At 38.0% G+C, this 21,054-nt stretch overlaps 1 long non-coding RNA gene across 2 annotated transcripts in view; it reads right to left on the reverse strand.

Moving 5' to 3' along the window:
• LOC113602890 (uncharacterized) overlaps positions 1 to 21,054 on the reverse strand; it is a 551,376-nt gene that overhangs the window by 181,355 nt on the left and 348,967 nt on the right. Inside the window, exon 4 of one of the 2 annotated variants that reach the window (XR_008300378.1) lies at positions 14,918 to 15,010. This is a non-coding gene — a long non-coding RNA (uncharacterized LOC113602890). Of the gene's footprint in view, positions 1 to 9,960; positions 15,011 to 21,054 lie in introns of those variants that run through there. The other variant, XR_008300377.1, reaches the window with a different exon arrangement.

Below are 21,054 nucleotides of genomic sequence, written 5' to 3' on the forward strand. Positions count from 1 at the left end.
AGTGGCAGAAACTCCTTTTGTTTCAGGGACATTCCCAGTCTTCTCCAACCAGACATGGACTACATATTTCCAGTTTAGTAGAAAGAAAACCCATCTTTTCATTTGTCCAAGTTGATAAGACTTATGAATAGGAGACCTCTCTCTCTGCCCTCTGGGCTTTTATCCACCTTCAGCTTTCCTGGCAGCACCTTCCCTCTTCTTCCTTCCCCTCCGCTCCTCTTGTTTCTCCACCACCTTGGTGTGGCCTGCATAACTGGCTCTTATTCTATCCTCAGTGCTTGCAGTACCATTGGCTCTTCCTACCCTTGCTGTCATGTGAAGAGCACCTCCTTGAATTTACACCACCCACTTCAGATTTCCCGACCAGTGTCCCAGGTAAAAATTGAAAATGGGGATCAAATTGATTGTCATTTAAGTAGACCCAGGTGGAACACATTCAGTACTTAAACTAATTTAAGTGTGTTGGTTTACTTAAGAAAGACATGTCTTTAGTGATCAACACTAAATATGAAACTTTTATTTTACCTAGGTTTACTAAAGGTGAAATAAGCTCCTATGTTATCTCTGTTGCAATTTATCAGCAAAAAAGATGACTTAAAATGATGGTTAATTTTGTCTGTCTCAAAGTTTTCAAGAGTAATTGTTAAAATAGCTGTCAAGTCTTTGGTCACACGAAACTTTAAAGTTTTGCTAGGATGATAGATGGGATTAAATTATTGAACATCTCTTTTCCAAATTAGATAAAATACTAAAACACTGATTACTGAATGTAGGTTTTGTGCTTTTGGCTTCTTATTGCAAAGAAGCTAAGGGTACTGGGGTCTGTTGGCAAACATGCTTTGTGCTTTATTGAAAGATTGCACTATTGAAAAACATGTTTTTAAAGTTATGAATTATATTTATAAATTTCACATCCAAAGGATTCTGGTGCAACAGACCATTCACAATCAGTTACTACTTAGTTTTCACTGGAGACTAAGGTTTCTAAGAATTAAAATTCTACTAAATGTAATTAAGACTGATGGAAATAAAGACAGCAACTCTGAATAAAAAAGTTGTTGAATAAAAAAGTGCCCTACAAAGAGAAATCTTTGAAAAGGAATTTTAGATGTGGTAAGAATTAAGGTTAAAAAGAATGGATTTTTAAAAGTATACTGGTAGAAGGTTGAAATTCTGCTTCTCCCTGTGTTCAAAAGACAAAGTTTTCTTTTATTGTTGCTCTGCTCTTGATAAGAGAATGTAAACAAAGATTTTTTTTTTCTCTTTTGTCTGCCCAGAAAACCAGTCTATGTTTTGTCTGGATCAGGTTTTTTATTACTTCGTTCAAACTTCTCAATATTAAAGCATCTAAGTTTTGCTAACAACCAAATAACACTACAAATTTGCATTTGGAATCTCTCGTTAACACCTTGGTTAAATAAACAATTAAGTTTTAGAATTTGTAATGATCTGTAACCCTATTTAAGCATGTGCTTTATAACTTTCTAAGGTTTATAACAAACTTCTCCCAGGATTTAAATTAGAAATGAAGTCTCTTTGACTAATTAGACCTTTTTATTTGGTATGTAAGTGACTCTGGTAGCACTGTTAAACAAGTAATACGCCTTAGGTTATGTTTGGGTAAATGCTATAACTATTCTAGAGATTATATGCAATTCCTAGAGTTTTCATATGTTTTGGTATGAGCACATCACTTGATATTCTGATCGTCAAAGTGTTGTGTGTCACAGAAATAACTTGATTTCCTTGCCAGCTATAATATGACCTCTGATCAGATATTTAACCATGTCCATTTTTGAGTTTTCTGTCATTCATAGTTATTGTTCTTATTTCTCTTGTGAAATGTATTTCATCTGCAAGGAGATTCCTAAAAAGAACAAAGACAGGTTTTTGACACCTTTAAAATCATAAAACTAAAATTGGTCAGAATTTCCAGAACTAACTAAAGCCCTGCATTCAAACTGAACAAGAATTAATAACATGGGACTAAACAAATTAAGGAAGATGATTATAGTTTTTGTGACTTTTGTTTGAAACGTCGCTGGTTCTCTAATGTTTTTGCTCTTCCAAGTTAAGGAAATATTCTCTTAAGATATCTATGACTTACAGAGATGTAATAAAATATTCATTTGTGGACAAATTGAAGCCTTTAATATTTCTCTCTACCTGAACCCTCTGAAATTCAGAAACTCTCATTGAGTATTCTTTCTTTCATGGCAATTACAGTTGTTTGCATAAATTCTAAGAATCTGTTCTCCTTGTAACAGGACACCATTGGAAACATTCATCATTTTTCAAAGGCTTTGACTGTAATGTCATATTTGAGATACACGCATAGACTCAGATATAACCAGACAGCTTTAAGGAATTGAAGTTGACTTTATGAAACATGGAGCCAATAAAACCCTTGTGGTAGAGATCCTCTCTAAGGAATGTGGTGAAGTGCTCCTCAGGACAAAGAAAGGCAACATGGCCCAATCAACTCCTATACACAAATGCATAGCTCTGACACAACTCTGTAACTTGGACTATGTCCAATCAGACTACATGTCACCATCTGTGGGAGACAAAGAAGTAGAAACTGCTTTATAAAAGGTACACCCTGCTGCATTCAGGGCTCAGTTTTTCGGGAGTGAACCCACTGGGCCCATGCTGGCCCAATGAATAAAGTTGCTTCCTGGACAGAAAAGCTTCGCTAGGTGTCCCATCTCTCTGTGTGAGAATCCTGCTACATTTCTTGGGGGCTTGCACCCAGAATTCAGAGATGGTGCCTTTCCACCTTCTTTGTTGCTGGGGTGCGAACCTCTGAGCACTGGGAGAAACGACCTTGCCTGGCACCAGTGGACCATTTGATCCATAAAAGAATAGACCCTCCTGGGTTGCAGAGGTGAGGACCCATCAATGCACAATGGAACCTGGTGAGGCCCAGGAACCAGTTCAGAAATGCCGCCAGTCAGACTGGTAAGAACCCAGGTTCATTTTGGTAGACCTGCCCCCAAGAGGCAGAAGGGGAGCCTGATCACCTCCCAAAGTTACCCGAGTAGTTCCATAAGGAACGAAACTGCAACTCGGAGGTGCTGGATGCTGGGTGTTGGCTTGGAATTGCTATGTGACTGTGTGCCAATAAGATAACAGTGGAAAGGTTCCAACCTGACCAATGGGCCAATGTGAGTGTTGAGTGACAATCCACAGTTCCTTGGTGACCTCATAAGGCTTAAGGCAGCTTCAGACTTCCTCTGGAGTCTGATCTGGGTCAGGGATTGATACTGAACCCGCCAATGCTAAGAGGCACCTGAAATATCTCCTGGAGAATGGAGAGTCCTGGTCTCCTAAGGGAAAAATTCAGTACAGTGCTATCTTATAGTTAGATCTATATTGTAGAAGAGAGGGTAAATAGTCAGAAGTTCCTTATGTGCAGGTCTTCTTTGCCTTAAAGGGGCCAATAAAGGCAAGTACTTGCAGACTCGCCCCTGAGGCCTCTCCTCAGGAAAAGCCACCCGTTAGACCCTCATTCCCTCCTTATCCAGGATTGGCAGGGATAAATAAAACAAAAAACAAAAACAAAAACAGAAACAAAAAACAAACACAAAAAAACTTTCCCTCTAAAATCAAGGTATGCTCAATGTATCTACTGACTGAAATGCCTCATGGTGGATTAGGCCCCATAAAGGTTCTGTTTTCCTTGCAAGATTCTAAGCAAATAAAAAGGACCTGGGCAAATTTTCAGACAACCCTAATAAATATATAGAAGTGTTCCAAAACCTAACCCAGGATGCTGGAAACAAACAAACAAAACAACACCACACACACACACACACACACACACACACACAGAGGCCATCAATAACACAGGAGACTCTAACTCTCTCACTTTTTCTCCTAATACACTCCGGTTACTCTAACTGTATGTGGGGACTTCTCCCTCATTCATTTCCTGGGTCAATGGCTATGATGGTTAGAGCCAACTGTCTCTAGTTAGTCTACCTTGGAATGGAGACTTTAAGGAATATTCCCAAGCATCTGCCAAAACTCCTTTTCTTAGGGGAAATTCCCTATTTTCTCTGGCCTGACAAGGACTGCCTAATTCCACTTGTTGGTGGAAGAAATCTGCATCTGCTCATCTGTTTGAGCTGATAGGCTTTAGGTTCAGGAGACCTCTTTCTCTGCCCTCTGACCTTTTATCTGCCTCCAGGCATCTGGGTGGCACCTCACCTCTTCTGCGTTCTCCTCCCTATCCTGTTTCTGCACCATCTTGATGCAGCCTGCATAACTGACTCCTAGACCATCTGGATGCTTCTGGCACCATGGACTCCTCCTTCCCTTACTGTCAAAAAGCAAAGAATACCCACTTAGACTTATACCACCCACTTCAGATTTCCTCACTGGTACCCCAGGTAAAAGTTGACAATGGTAGACTTCTAAGTAAACACGGGTGGAACATAATTAAGATACCTCTGCTACAATTTGTCAACAAAAAAGATGGCTTAAAATGATGGTTAATTTTGTCTGTCTCAAATGGGTAATTGTTTAGATAACTTTCAGGGTCTTTGGTAACCTAAAACCTTAAAGGTTTGCTTATATAATAAACAAATTAAATTCATTGGACACTTAGGCCTCTTACAAATCAAATAGAATACTAAAGCACTGCTTACTAAGCTTTTTGTTTTTTTATGGCAAAAACAAAACAAAACAAAACACCTCCCACACACAAAACAAAACAGAACAACAACAACAACAACAACAACAAACAACTAAGGATATTTAGATCTGTTTAAAAACATGCTTTATGGTTAATGGATTCATAAGTTGCCATCTAAAAAAAATCTAATGTAACAGTTCACAATTAGTTACTACTTAGTTTTCACTGGAGACTAAGGTTTCTAAGAGTTAAAATTCTGCTAAATGTAATTAAGACTGATAAAAATAAGGAAAATAACTCTGTATGTAGAAAAGTAGGAGATATGTAAGAAAGATATAAGGAATGGGAATACATTTTTGTTGAAGGTAAAAGAAAGTAATTTTGTCCTAAATGAGACTGGTTGTTTGGAGAAAAGGGGCTTAGGTCCAAATCTGAAAGCAAAGGGAAGTTGTAGGCGGTTTGTGAAGGGAAATCTTTGGAAAGAAATTTTGTATGTGGTCAGGATGGACTAAGGTTAAAATAAATGGATTTTAAAAATATAGTGGTATAAGATTAAGATTCTGCTTTACTCTCTGTTAAAAAGGCAAAGTTTTCTTGGATTGTTGGTATGCTTTTGATCAAAAAAAGGGGTAAACAAAAGCTTTTTCCCCCCTTTTGTCTGCCCAAAAATATGGGGAAAATATATGATTTTAACCAAAAGGCAGGACAGCCAAACAGCATACCCTTATGAGTTGTTTCACTCAAGCCTTAGTTGAAACTGTCCCTCCCTCGATCCAAAGGCTGGAGAGATGGTGACGATGTCCTCACTGCCTGATTCTAAAGGCTCCACATTTGTGTAGTTTCTGTTTAGCAAAGGAATGGATACCTGTGCCATATAAGGGATAGATGACTATGATATATGAAGGGCTTTTACTGGAATACACAGGAGCTATTTTGCTACATTTAGCCCAGTGTATGCCAATTTGTAACAACTTAGATACTCTAAAATGGATATCTACATCTTTGGAACATTTTTATGTGGGCACTGCTGAAAAAGGCAAGGGAATAGACTTCAACTTTGGCCCTTTTAGCCCATTTGATGGCCAATTTTGTTCTTACAAAAACATGGTTTTAGATGTGGAAAACAAAGGCAGAAAGAAATGGCAGATAGAACTAAAGTCCTTAAAACATGCAGCCCATTGAAAAATAGTTGACTCAGGCAGAATAAAACATTTCTCCAGGAACTCCCTACTGTCTTAATTGTAATGCTTTGCTAGAGGGAAAAACAACCTTAGCTTGACAATAGCTAGGCCTCCAGTAATCTGTGAGTCTTCTTTAACCTATGAAAATCTCACCGGAAACTTCCCCTGGACTATACCTCCCCCAACTCTATGGTATAAAACAAGTCTCTCCTCATGGTCTTGGGGCAGATCTTTCTGCCCATGGGTACTGTCCTTGTTCTTTAATAAAACTACCATTTTGCACCAAAGATGTCTTCAAGAATTCTTTCTTGGTCGTTGGCTCTGGACCCCACAACTCCCCCTATCACCCCAAAAAACCTCATCAGTTTTCACCAGCTTTTTAAAATATTTTTGTAAAGATGACTACTATTGGGCCAAAATAAAATTAGCGCATGCTTCTACAACCAGGGAAGTCCTGCTTGGTCACAGTGGATAGCCCCAAAGTCCTGCAGGTGGAAAATAGAGGGATAGGAGAAATCAGGAAAGACAAGGTCAGCTCTCGGAGGCAGGGTACAGTCTGGATAAGAGTGACTGCTCCCAGTACTTTGTGAGACTGACATAGCTTTTGGCTGCCAGCCGAACAGCCAGCCAAAAGGCAGGGCCAGGAGATGAGGCTTCTCCTGGCCACCAATAGGTGTCAAGAGATGAAGTTTCTCCTAGCCAGCTATAGAAAATTGGGATAAGGGACTTTTTCTTATAGATGGGCAATTGCCCAACCAAGACCATACTCCTTTGGGATGCATTCTGAAAATGTGGAATGATTTTGATCCATAACTCTGAAAAACAAACAAACAAACAAAAACCTCACTAATTGTCATAGGGCTGGAGGTCCTATAGAGAACTTCTCATTTCCTACTGGGGTTCTGGTAATTCCATCCCAAGATTCTAACTGGGACTATGACCATTCCATTTAGAAATGGTATTGCCACCACTTCCAAGCTTGTGCTTCAGAGAAATTAAGGAGGTCTAAGGTTAAGCCCTTAAATTATGCTAAATTAGCCACAATTTTACAAACACAGAATGAGAGCCCAGTGGCTTTGTGGAGAGGTTGGGGGAGGCTCCCATTAAATATATGGCTATCTTCCCTGACACCCCTAAGGCTGAGATGATTTTAAATAACAAATTTGTCACTCAATCAGCCCTAGATATTCAGAGGAAATGCAAAAATTGGCTGTTGGCCTGGAAGGGACCCCAGAGGAGCTCTTATGAGCTGCCAATCAGGTATATTACAACCAAGATCAAAACTTAAAAAAGATAAAAAAACAGGAAAGGAGGCTTAAGAAAAATCTGAGGCCTTAGTCATGCCTTATGCACTATGTCAGTCCAGATTTCCCAAAATCCTATACCAAATGCCACTTATGTGGCCAGTCAAGGCACTGGAAATGAGACTGCCTTCAGAAGGGACAACAGAAGTCAAAGCCCCACAAGCCATGCCCCTTATGTGGAGATAACCACTGGAAGTCTGAATGCTCTCAGTGACCTCTATCTGTGAGGGTTCAGATAACCAGTGTCCCTGAAAGGGACTGATGGGACCTGGGGCTCTTTGGGGTGGCTCTCCGGGAACCCACTGTCTATTGGAAGCCTGGAGCCTTGGGTAACTCTGGAAAACTCAGGTAACTAAAAAGCCTGTTCATTTCCTTTTTGATACCAGAGCCACCTTCTCTGTCCTCCTTTCCACTCCAGGCCAACTATCCAAACTCAGCATAACGATTAGAGACATCTCCAGAAAACTTATAACTAAATTTTTCTCCCAGCCCCTGGGATGAATATGGGGAAAGCTAATTTTTCCTCATTCTTTCTTGATAATACCAGAGAGCCTTCCTCCCTTGCCAGGAAGGGACATTATAAATGAATTGGAGACTATAGTGCTACTAACTCCAGGACAGATAAACAATTGTGTGAGTTTTTGGGAATTACTGGATATTATAGGCTGTAGATACTGGGGTTCAGGAAAATAGCTTGCCCACTATATCAATTATTAAAAGAGACCCAAGCTTGCTTACTGTCCCAAGTAAATGAACTGGGGTCTGACTCATGCACACTGTCTCCAGTCCTAGGGATGGTCACATACAGAGCAGAGGCAATTACTATTACCTAGCTAACAGAGTTATAAGATGATTAAAGCACTGCATCAGGACTTTCATTTAGGGAGGGATAAAACTTATCAAATGGCCCAAAGGAGGTTTACCAGGAAACATTTGTCAAGGACAGTTCAGCAAGTAGTATCAGCTTGTGAAGTATGTCTTAAAAACAATCCTCTCAACCACAAACTTGCTCTCCCAGGCAATCAAGGAACTGGAGGCTATCCAGGGAAGACTGACAATTAGTTTTCACCCATATGCCAAGGTCAAAGGAATTCCAACATCTGTTGGTATGATTTGATACTTTTATTAGTTGGGTAGAGGCCTCCCCCCTCCAAAGAAAACAAAACAAAACAAAACCGGAAAGGCCCAAGAAGTAATAAAAGCTCTGCTTTATAAAATAATACCCAGGTTCAGCTTACCTAAAAATTTGCAAAATAATAATGGTAAATGGCTGCCTTGACTCTTTCTCTGGTAGGACTTCCAGCTCTTGAAAAAGTTTTACACCTCAAAATAAAGCAAAATGTCTGCTTATACTCAGCAAAACTCTATAAAACACCTCACAAGCATTAGATGCTTTAAATAAAAAATTAAATAAAGTTAGGGCTGGACTCTTGGAGAATAGAGCCACTATCGATTAGTTACTGCTCCTCCATCACCTGGGTTATGAGAGATCCCCTGACATGTGTTGTTTCAATATAACTGATGATTCTCACAGAGTCTTAGAACTGATAGATGACATTCAGGCATAATTGGACAAAGTCAGGGTCTCTCCTGGATTGTTTGACTGGTTTGGGAACTGGGGACATTATCTTAAGATGCTATGTTGTTGGTCAGTATAACCTTTACTTTGTGTTTTTCTCTTTGTGTCTGCCAATGTTTGTGCCACCTCCTGCCTGCCAGCCTGCCTGTAGAACCATACCGTGGGCCACTTGACTGAACTTTGGGTAGACTCTAACTGCTGTACTCCCACACTTCCCCTTATCAGCTTGAAGAAGCCAGAAGGGGCATTGTCCCTGTTCTGGAGCATTAGTGGCCCTATTCCAGGGGGAGGGATGAATAAGGAAAGTGTTAACATTAGGCAGGGAGAGAAAAGGGAACTTCAGGGAGGCTGAAGAAGCAGACAGGGTTCTCCCCTTATGAAATCCTTTTTGGGTATCTCTCCCCATTATCCAGGACATAAGGGGGTATCTAAATGAGATAGGTCATCTAACCCTAAGGCGACAGATGCAGGCCCTTGGGTTTACCCTAACCACCTTACACCACTGGGTTAAGAAGCAATTACCTGTGAGTCTGATCACAGATGCTCACTCCCTTAAATCAGGAGATGCTGTAAGGGTGAAGGAATGGAATGTCCAACCCCTCTGGAGGGCCCATTCACTGTCATTTCGTCCACCCCTACAGCAGTAAAGGTAGCCGAAGACAGGTACTGCTGGTGTGGACCGACTAATTAACAAAATTCAAATTACATATCCAAATCAGCCAGTGTCCATATTCTCTGATGTATGTACAGCCATAGGTGACACATTGCCATATGGTTTGCCATGTGGAGGTGTGACATGAGAATGAGAGTACCGACTCAATGATAAATACATGTGTGAGGGGTCTGGTACGTGTGGTTCCTGGCCCTAGGCACTTGAATTCTTCTGTCTTTATAGGAACTGTGCCCATGGGCCACATGGGCACACTAAAGACAAAACAGCACTCCTCCAAAAGGGTATGGCTGAGTCAAACTACCAATCGGGAACCTGTAACCCTGTTAATTTTACCATTGTTGGGGCGCCTGAGTGGCTCAGTCGGTTGAGCGTCCGACTTCAGCTCAGGACCTGATCTCACAGTTTGTGAGTTTGAGCCCCACATCAGGCTCTGTGCTGTCAGCTCAGAGCCTGGAGCCTCCTTCAGATTCTGTGTCTCCTCTCTCTGCCCCTCCCCCACTTGTGCTCTTTCTCTATCTGTCTCTCAAAAATAAATAAATGTGAAAAAAAAAATTACCATCCTTGACCCAGGAGACTCAAAATGGAAAACAGACCGCCAGATTGGTATACTTATCTATGGGCAGGGCACAGACCCAGGAATCATGTTGTATTTTACGAGAGCTACTATCACACACAAGGCCATGACCCACCAGGTCTTTCATTCCTTTTATGAAGAAATGGAGAAGGGTCCTCCTCCTGTCTCTGCCACAATGAAAAATCTATTTCTAGCCCTAGCAGAGTTTATAGCCCAGACTCTAAAGATCTCTACTTGTTTTCTATGGGGGTTAGGGGGAGTAACATAGGGGATCAATGGCCATGGGAAGCTAGAGAATTAGAGCTGTGCAAACCTTATAGTGGAACAGAATACCCCAGTCCTACTACCAGGGTTTGGCTCCTCAAAACCTCAATTATTGGAAAAAACTGCCTTGACTGGTGAGGAAGGAAGTTCACCATCTCTGTTGGAAGCTTAACATGCCTTATCCAAAGATTTTATAACTGAACCACCTGGGAAACCCAATGGTGGAGGTTCCCAGAGCACCTTGAGCCAGATCCCTACCCCTTGTCTTCTCTCATATCTGAGAGGCTGGGGCAGTGTTGACACAGCCATCAAATAGCAAGCCCCAGATAGATTATACTGGATTTGTAGGAAAGCCTATACAGTACTTCCCTCGGGCTGGTCAGGGTCATGTGTCCCACTTGCCAGAGGGGGACATTTGGGAGTCCAAGAGTATGGGGACAGGGAGACTCAAAGGAAATAATGTGCCCTACAAATTGGCAATTGGAAAGATACTGAATGGCCTCCCAAGCATATAATCCAATATTATGGCCCTGCCTCCCGGGCAGGGGATGGGTCCTGGGGCTACTGCACTCCCATTTACATGCTAAAACCGCATAATCAGACTTTAAGCGGTTGTAGAAATTACAACCAATGAAAATATCAGAGTCTGGCCTTAGATTACTTGCTTGCTTCTGACAGAGGAGTTTGTGGAAGGTTTAACCTAAGTAACTGCTGCCTACTGGTAGATGATCAAAGAAAAGTCATAGAGGAGATCACAGATCGAATAAGAAAGGTTTCTCATGTCCCAGTCCAGACCTGGAAAGGTTGGAATCCTTGGGAGTTATTAGGAAAATGGTTTTCAATTTTTGAGGGATTCAAAACCCTCATAGGTATTATTCTCTTGATTTGGGGAGCTTGCTTAATCCTATCTTGCCTAGCTCTCTTGGTTATACGGTCTGTCTCCAGCCTCAATGATGCAATGATGGAAAGGAAAACAGCCACGTGTGCGGTGACATTATAGAAATATAAACCTCCAAACCAAGATGATGCTCCTTGACTCAAAATAGGGTGTGTGAGCATCAAAGTGGGGAATGTAGTAGAGCCCGTCCCTAAGGAATGTGGTGGAGGCCTCCTCAGAACAAAGGAAGGCAATGTGGCCCAATCAACTCCTATACACCTAGGCATAGTTCTGACATAACTCTGTAACTTGGACTATGTGAAATCAGACTATATGTCACCATATATGGGAGACAAAGAAGTAGAAATTGCATAAAAAGCTATATCCTGCTGTGCTTGGGGCTCAGTTTTTCAGGTATGAACCCACTAAGCCCGTTCCAGCACGATGAATAAAGTTGCTTCCTAGACAGAAAAGCTTCAGTGTCCTGTCTCTCTGTGCAAGAATCCTGCTACACCCTGCAAATATTGGCTTCATACCTTTCTTACAGAGTTCTCAGCAGCCTTACCAGGAAACCAATGAGCAAACTAATGTGCCTTCTTACTCTCGTGAACCTGTAGAAGATCTGAAACTACTCTTCAAACAACAATGAAGGTTGTATATTTTATCTTTGTTTTCTATTCACCTATCTTGGCTGACTTCCTTTTTTACAATGGGTACATCATTACGCTGAAGTACAAAATCAAATAGCTTATTGGACATGCGGAGTTTTGCCCATACCAAGTACATCTTGGTTACCCTGTTAGGTTTCCCCTTTACAAGGCACTAATTGGCACTCTCTACATACTTGTATTGCAGAAATGATATATAATGATACCATGTTTCATGATAAATCTGTCACTAAGCAGAATGTTTCTTCCTGGCCCATGATCAACAGGACATGAAATTTACCAGGACATAACCAGACTTTTTCATACCTTCAAACTATTAAAACATTAATTGACTTTACAAACCCACAAATTGATGCCTGCCAATGAGTGCCTAAGTTATAAAACCCTACTTACCACTATACTGAGGATGACATATATCAAATTTGAGATGCATAATTATGGCTGACACCCACCATTGGATAGCTCAGTCAAAAGGCAATTTTAAGCTGGGAGCAAATAAATCATATACATGATACCTGGGCAAATAGCACATGGTATTTAGGATGGTTATTATTAGAAGTGTGTTCTCAAAGCATTGTACTCCAGGCTACTGACTGGTTTGCTACTGATTGGATAAGGCAACCTGGTATCAGATGGCTAGTTCCAAATGGAACTCAATGGTAATGTGGAACTAATCTCTAACCCTTGCTTCCTCAAGGGTAGATACATTGTTGTACCTAGGTTTTGCCTGGATTCATGGACACTTTATCAAAATCATCACTACCCCAGCTAATCTTCCCAATTTAAAATAAAGATGGACATGGTCTATTTTTCATTGGTATGATCATTTGGTGTCCATTTTTGCTCCATTTGTAGGATTAGAAAGTATACTTTGGCATATGGAAGCCCTTAATTAATATAACATAAAAGCACTCAGCGATTCACAGAACAGCATCTCTTTACTTCACACTGAAATTACACAGATACGCAAAGTGGTTCTACAAAACAGAATGGCTTTATATATCCTAACAGCAGCACAAGGTGGTATGTGTGCCATTATTAAAATAATGCTGTGTATACATCCCAGATTATCACAAAAATGTCACAAGTCTATTAAAAGATACAAATACCTAAATTGAAGCTTTATAAAAACTGTCTCTTTCAATGACTGATTAACTTTCTGGTTTGGAGGAGGACTGTGGTTAACTATTACAGGTCTCTTTATTGGGCTTCTCATTCTTATAGCCATATCAATCCTAATATGTTGCCTTTTTCAACATCTCTCTGCTTGGTGCATCACTACAATAACTTTCATGTCTACAGATGATACTTACCACCCACAGAGATACTTTTTTACTGTCCATGTTGGATTCAGCTGCCTCCACCTTTTGTAACTCCCCTATACATTCCCCAACTGACCACTATTGACCTGTAGGTAGAGACATCTCTATGCCCTTATTCAGTAGAAGTTACAGAAGATAACACTTCCTCCAGCAATCTTAAAGAATTTAAGGGCCAAAATTGTTGAGGGGGGGAATGATGTGGAAAATGAAGGCCAAAGAAATGTAGATAAATTAAATTACTTTATAATTTGCAGCCCATTGACAAATACTTGAAGCAGGCAGAGTATAACATTCCTCCAGGAACTCCCAGTCTTACTGTTAATGCCTTGCTAGAAGAAAAAACAACCTTAGTTTGACGATAGGTAGGCCCTCAGAATCCTGCAAGTTTTCTTTCACTAATATATGAAAATCTTTTTGGGAACTTCCTTTGTCTTTAGCTCCCCCAACTCCAAAGTATATAATCAATTGCTCCTCACAATCCCAGTGCAACTCTTTCTGCCCACAGGTCCTGTCCCTGTGATTTATAAAACTACATTTTGCACTGAAACATCTCAAGGATTCATTCTTGACCATTCACTCATGAACCCCACTTCAAACTACATCACTACAAACATACATTTATCGTTCAAAAGTCTATGTGTAAGCATCATTTCCTCTGTGAAGCTTGCCTGGTATCACCTCACTAATCAGCATTTTTCATGTGTCTCTCATATTCTTATCATGTGTTGTTTTAATTATTTAGTCAAAAAATTGTCTCCTGTATTTACATTATGTCTTACTTATCTTTGTATAACTCCCACCTCCTCAGGCTAATGCCCAAAGCAGCTGTTAAATGGATGCTGGTGTAATAATTAATGAACAAATAAATGTATTTAATTCACAAAAAATGGAAATAGATTAATAATAGCTAATACAACATTAAAATATAAAGAACTAGTGGTCTATGACAAAGTCACAGCAGATCACGGAGTCCTATGAAAGTCATCAAGTAAATTTGTTATGCATTTCCAGACTATATAACCTCTCAATGTACTATTTATAGATAAGGGTATAACATGGTTTTAAACAATAAATTCTCTGAAGTGATAACATGTAGGATGATACTCTAAAACTAGTTCTCATCAAATTTTAGACTCTTGCATCACTCTTCCTATTATTTTCAGTTACCTATAAGTAAATGCATTCTTTATGTTCTTAAATACACAACTATATTCTATACTGCTTAACAAGACCTCCTGGGCATTTCTAATAATGAAAACATGAATTGTTCACCACAATTTTCCTGTTTCAGTTAAACAAGGATGAAATAAAATAAAGATGAGATAAAAGATGAAGTGAGATAAAGATTTCATGACATGTTGACAATATAAAATCCCTGGAGAATAAAAGTTAAGCAAGATTTTTTTTTAATTGCTACTCAGGGATTTAGACACTACCTAGAAGACTTATGGCATCTTTGGGTATCTCAAACAATGCAAGTCTCTTTAGCCATAAATGTAAAATACCAAAAACTTCACCAAGGAATAAGGCTAAAGTTAAACTTTACTTGAAAAGCTTTAAAAAAATTATTTGAAAAAATATTTTAAAATTGTCAAATAATAACACTAGTGTGGTCTGCCAGGTGTAATATAAAGTACTTAGGAAAATAATTTAAGTACCTGTGATAGCTAACATTCACTTGTCTGGTAATTATAAATTATTTTCATCCTTACATTAACATTAGTCCTCTGAATGAGAATTGCATGAATCACATACATAGTCCTTTGGATTAGATTGCATTATCTTACCTCTCTTATAGTATAATAGAAAGTGTGTTCATGTTAGCATCAGACAAACCTGCATGTGAATCCTGCCTGTATCATGTAGAAGCAGTGTACTTGAAGACATGGTTCTTACATTTTCTGAGATTCAGAGATTTCCCAATATGTCCTATAAAAAGAAATTTTAATTCTGATTAAACAAAATGACATTGTTTGATATGTAAGTTCTACCCCCTCTAAAACAATGCTGTTATGATTGTTTACAGAACCACTATTTTATACATATGGTGGTTATATATATTTATATAGAATTATAGTGTGTGTGTATATATATATACATATATAATATCTCTATTTTCAATTAATTATTCATTCTGTATGGCATGCATAGAAAGCAATGAATTGTGGACCATGTTTGCTTGTGTGAATGTAGGTGTATGAATGCACATATGTGTAAGGGTACTAAAATCTAGAGAAAGAACATGAGCTTGGCATCGAAAAGAATAACATTTCTCTATTTGGGAAAAATATTTTAGCTTTGTCTGGATTTATTATCACCTGAATGATGTTCTCCTAATGGATGGAGTTTTTGGTTTGTTTTTATTATTTTTAGTTTATTTACATTAAGCCATTGGTATTATCCTCAAGGAACAGAGGACTACTTAGTAAATTTTCTCTTCCACAGAGAGGTCCCTTCTTCTGAACATTCTGAAGTGTTAGGAGAGAGTACATAGAACAAAGGGTGAAGTGGGCTTCTCTTCATATTTGGGTAACTGAGATACAGTACAAGACAAAATTATTGGCTGTTCAGCACATTAACTTGATTTCTGTATGAATGTTGGAACTCAATTGGCTTCTATACCACCATTCAAATGGTGACATGTCTACTGTTTGAGTTATTTATGGGATTAAAGAAGAAAAACATTGGCTACAGGATATTCAGTGTCCTTATCAACAGCTGGCCTGTACTTTATGAATGGTTGACATATACTGAGGTTACACACACTGTTATGTCTTCATGTTGAACATTTATGCAGCTTTTGGGACTTTTTTTTTGAGTAGGAGCTAATTATCCTGTAATAAAGATATAGAGAAGAGAAAATAGAGGGAAAATTGTTCAACAAACATGGTTGACATGAGCTAACATTGCTGAATCCTTCATAAAATACATGCAACTTTAAATATAAAAATACAGCAGGAAAAAAAATGCTTTACCCTCTTACGAATGAAAAAACGCAGTTAAAATGCCACCTTCTCTTGGAAGTCTTTCTCTCAAGCCAAGTTAGCACCTATATTCTTTCTGTGTTCCCATGCCATTTTGTACATTAACCTCCATTGTAACCCCAACCTTCTCCCTGCATGCCTCCAATCTCCATTCTTCAAAGGCACGGATTCAAAATAATATATCTCAGTATATTTAGCACCTCATAAAGAACCAGACATTTAATTCTCAACAGGCGCTCAAAACTGTTTAATGAATAAATGAATGAAGCACTACATAAGCCCACAAAGTATGTGTAGTCAAAGAATGAGAGAGGGTCATTCTACCTAAAAGTGACAGAAACCTATCTCAAGTTAGCCCAAGCATAAAGAATCATATTAGTTCATATAACTGGGGTGTTCAAGGACAAAGAAGACTTTAGCACAGCAAGTAGAAATAATTTTCTTAAAGCTCTGGACCAAAAGTCCTGGTCAGAACTCTGATAATCAGCTTTGGCTTCTTCTTGTTTACCTACTTGGGATCATTTACCTATTTCTATAGGGTTAGGGTAGACTAAACCTCACTTAAATTGAGGTTTCTTATGGGAAACAAAGTGTCTCTAAAATGAAAAGGAAGTGGATGCTAAGCAGTCCAAAAAATCAGATGTTGACCTAAGTCAAAATCATTTAGAAAACTGAATTACTTCAAGCACTTGGGTAAGCAAATATCTAATAAGAAATCCCCTAAACAGCCCTTCTGTGAGTCCAAAACATGATATCTCTAAGCTATCAAAGACATTCATTTATTTCCACATCTATTTCTTTATTCATTTATTTAACAACAATTTATTGAGACTATTTCATGTACCATATGCTGTGCCTAGATGTTAGCCTAGCTGAGGAGGCAGACACATAAATAGAGGACTACAAAAAGATCATTAATTTGACTGAACTTTATGGAATATCCTATTAAACAATTAGCTTAAATTAGCTTTATGATGGAGTAATGACTAATTCATTTGAACAATACATGGTTATGTTTTGTCAATATGGATTTTTTTTCATGATTACACTTTAATACCTAGTCACATTAAAACCCAGAGTAAAATAGGCACAAACCAGTTTGTTTGCTTGATTTCTCTGTGAACATTCTGGAAAATGTATCTTATTAACATTTTTGAGCATATCTTTGTGGTATTTCTGGTTCTTCTTTACATCATTATGACGGTAGAAGACAAATTTTAGTTACTTGTAGTTTTATTCAGTTTAAAAATAGGCATTCAGTGTAGATTTCTTATCATCAGTTATTCTTTTCTTCACTTTACTCTCTAAATTGGAATTCAGTATTCGATAATTGCATAGTGACTCATTTTTGGTATTCAATTGCAATTGCATTGTGAATGATTTAAGAAAATGAAACTGAATAATTTACATATATTTAAAGAAGAAAAAAATTTCTACTCTCTATGAGGCAATATAACAAATAACAAAAGAAAAAAGAAAATTAGTTGCATACAAAAGGATCTAAATTTTCAAATATACAAGAAAAACAATTTTTTATTTTTTATACAAAAGATTACTTTAAATAATTAAAGGGTATGTATTTATATTATAAAATAATTAATTTTATAGCATTTTCCTACACTCTTATTATCTTGTTGCAGTAAGTTGCTCTCACAAGATATGCCAGTGCAGCTGATAACTGGTCCTATCTGTATTTTCATTTTCCTCTTTTTCAACAGTTATTAACCATCTCTGATATATGGTTCCAATTTGTTTTTGATGACTGAAGGGTCAGAAGGCCTTTGCACACCTCAAATACATATAGCTTTTCTCTTCTTCCACATTATGTTTACTTTTTTGTGTGCTACCAATAGTGCTATTATGGAATCATTTCTTTTTTTTAAATACTGTTTTTAGTGTTTATTTATTTTTGAGAGAGAGACAGAGAAGATGTACACGTGCATAAGCAGGGGAGGGGCAGAGAGAGAGGGAGGCAGAGGATCCCAAGAAGGCTCTGCACTGACAACAGCAAGCCTGCTTCAGGGCTGGAACTCAGGAAGCCGAGATCATGGCCTGAGCCAAAGTTGGATGCTTAACCAACTGAGCCACCTAGGTGCCCCAGAATCTTATTTCTTTATATAAAATATTTTTCCCATTTAAGAAAAAATATTTATGAAAAAAACAATTGAATTTGGAATGAGAGATATGATGCTAAAATCTTATGTGTAAGAATAAATTTGTTTCTTAGAGGTTAGCACTCCACAGATAGTCAAAGCACAATAATCAAAGTAGTTCTACAGTGGAAATAATTGGAGATAATCATGGTTTAAAATCTCAAGGTTGTCCAAGAATCTAAGCATCATCTGTATCATGAAAACAATTGTTAAAGAAAAAATTTCTGGCTCTTAAACTAAATATTAAAGCAACAAAAACTGGTCACATCTGCAACATCATTGTCCAGTAAAAATATAAATGTGAGTCCCATGTGTAATCGAAAACTTTCTAGTTGCCATATCAGAAAAGTGAAAGAAATAAGCAAAATTAAATTTAATAACACATTTTATTTTATCCCAGATAATCAAAATATTATTTGACCACTTAATCCATATTAAAAATATTTATCATATATTTTACTTTTTAATGCTATCATTAAAATACATTATGTATATTTATCTTTAAAACATATCTCAATTTGGAACAGTCACATTCAAGGGCCCAATAGCTACATGTGGCTAATAGCTACCATATTGAAGACCACAGTTCTGGAACTTTATGTAATATGAGAGAAACTCACAGTCTCAAACGAAGATACAACTAACAATGAAAAATCAAGAAATTACCATTCTCTACAAAATAGATCTAGTTCAAACACATTTTATAAGCTGTCAGCCACATGCTTACTGGTTTACGTGTTTGCAAAGTAAATGGCAAATTGCAGGAACACAACTCTGATAAACTAACTAGCTGAATAAAAATTAAATTCTAGACATACACTGTATGTGCTAATCAGGTTGTATTTGAGGATAACATGCATCAGAATCACTGAGACACTTCCTGGTAAATGCTGAATTCTTGACTCACATTTGAAAAAAAAATTTCTTCCCCTGAATTTATTTTTTTTAAATTGTTTTTAATGTTTTTATTTATTTTTGACACAGAGAGAGACAGAGCATGAGCAGGGGAGGGGCAGAGCGAGAGGGAGACACAGAATCTGAAGCAGGCTCTAGGCTCTGAGCTGTCAGCACAGAGCCCGACGCGGGGCTGGAGCTCACAGACTGTGAGATTATGACCTGAGCCGAAGTCGGACGCTCAACCGATTGAGCCACCTAGGCACCCCTACCCCTGAATTTCTGACGTTGGAGCCTAAGAATCTGTGTATATAATTGTTCCTCATGTAATTTCTATGTATATTAATATTTGAAAAATATGGCTGTATAACATATGCTACATAGAAGTTAGTAATACTCTAATAAACAACAGGCAAGATTCTTTCACTTTGACAAACCAAATCATAAATTATATTTGTTACAATTACACATACAAAACGTTGTCATATCTTAAATATCCTGTGTTATTCTCTGGAGTAAGATCCAGATCCATTCATTTGGCAGAGTTCAATTATTTATTCGAGAGCAAATTTAAGAAAGATTAATAAATTATTAATCTAAGAAAAATAATAAGAATAAAAAATAAAAAAATGTATGGAGATAAATAAACTGCCTTTTTCTTTTTTCAGTAAAGAAAAATAGACATTAAATAATTAGTCACATACACATTTAATATAATGCAAAAATAGTACAGGCTAACAGGAGAGAAAAATGAAGGAGACCAAGTGCATTGTAGATAAGATGATGACAGAAGTTCTTCCCAAGAAAAAATCTGAACAAAGGTCTAAATGAAGTATATGAGAAAATCAAATGAAATCTGGACTGTGATCATACTAGGCAGAGGGCACAGGATATTCAAGGGCCTTGTGCTGGGAATAAGCTTATCATATTCAAGGAAATTAATAATACCAGTGGGATTCTAGTAGAAGGAGTAAGTAGGAGAAAGGTAGGAGCATATATAAAAGAAATAGCCAGAATGCAGATAATTTTGATTCTTAAAAGTCACAGTATGGATTAGCAATTTTATTCTCTATGTGATAAAAAGTGCAAACAAAATTTATCATAGGTAACAGACATAATGTAACTGATGTTGTTAAAAACCACTCTGAGTGCTCTGTGGCTAAATATTTGTAAGACAGCAAAAATAGAAACAAAGAGATGGGTTAGAAGAATATTATAGCTGTTCAAGAAACATATTATGAGACTCAAATGAGGTCATAGGGAGGTCATAAGATGTGGCCCAATTTTATTTATATTTGGAGAACTCACAAGATTAGTTGATGAAATTAGATACGGGCTGTGAGAGGGAAAAGAAGCAAGTTTGTCTCTGAGGTTGTTGGCCTAGACTTTGGGGAAGTAGATGGATGATTTTTCCACTAACTGTGCAATACATTTTCAGTAACTTAGTAGCTTAAAACAACACCCATCCATTGTCTCAGTTTCTGTGGATAAGAAGTCTGGGTATGGGTCAGCTGGGCACTTTGCTCAGGGCCTCACCAGACTGAAACTTAGATGTCAGAGAGGGCAGCAATATCGTTTGAGGCTTGGAGCACCCTTCTAATTCCACTAGTTCTTGGCTGAATTCAGCTGCTCATGGTTGTCGGGCGAAGATCCCAGTATGTGGTTGATGGCCACATACTACTTTCAGCTTCTAGACTCCCCTTGAGTCTTTTCCATCTGGTCTTCTCTATAACATGGTATTTTGCTTCTTCAAGGCCAGCAGAAGAATCCTAGTTGCTGTTTTTTGCCTGTTAACAGTTCAACTGATTGGATCAGAACCACTTACAGCAATATTCCTTTTGATTAGCACAAAGCCAAGTGTTTAGAGACTTCGATTATATCTGTAGGGTTAATTTGCCATATAATAACATAGAAGTAGGATCCCATAATATTCAGAGATCCT

Source organism: Acinonyx jubatus, chromosome B4, assembly GCF_027475565.1.
Source record: "Acinonyx jubatus isolate Ajub_Pintada_27869175 chromosome B4, VMU_Ajub_asm_v1.0, whole genome shotgun sequence".
Taxonomy (NCBI): Eukaryota; Metazoa; Chordata; class Mammalia; order Carnivora; family Felidae; genus Acinonyx; species Acinonyx jubatus.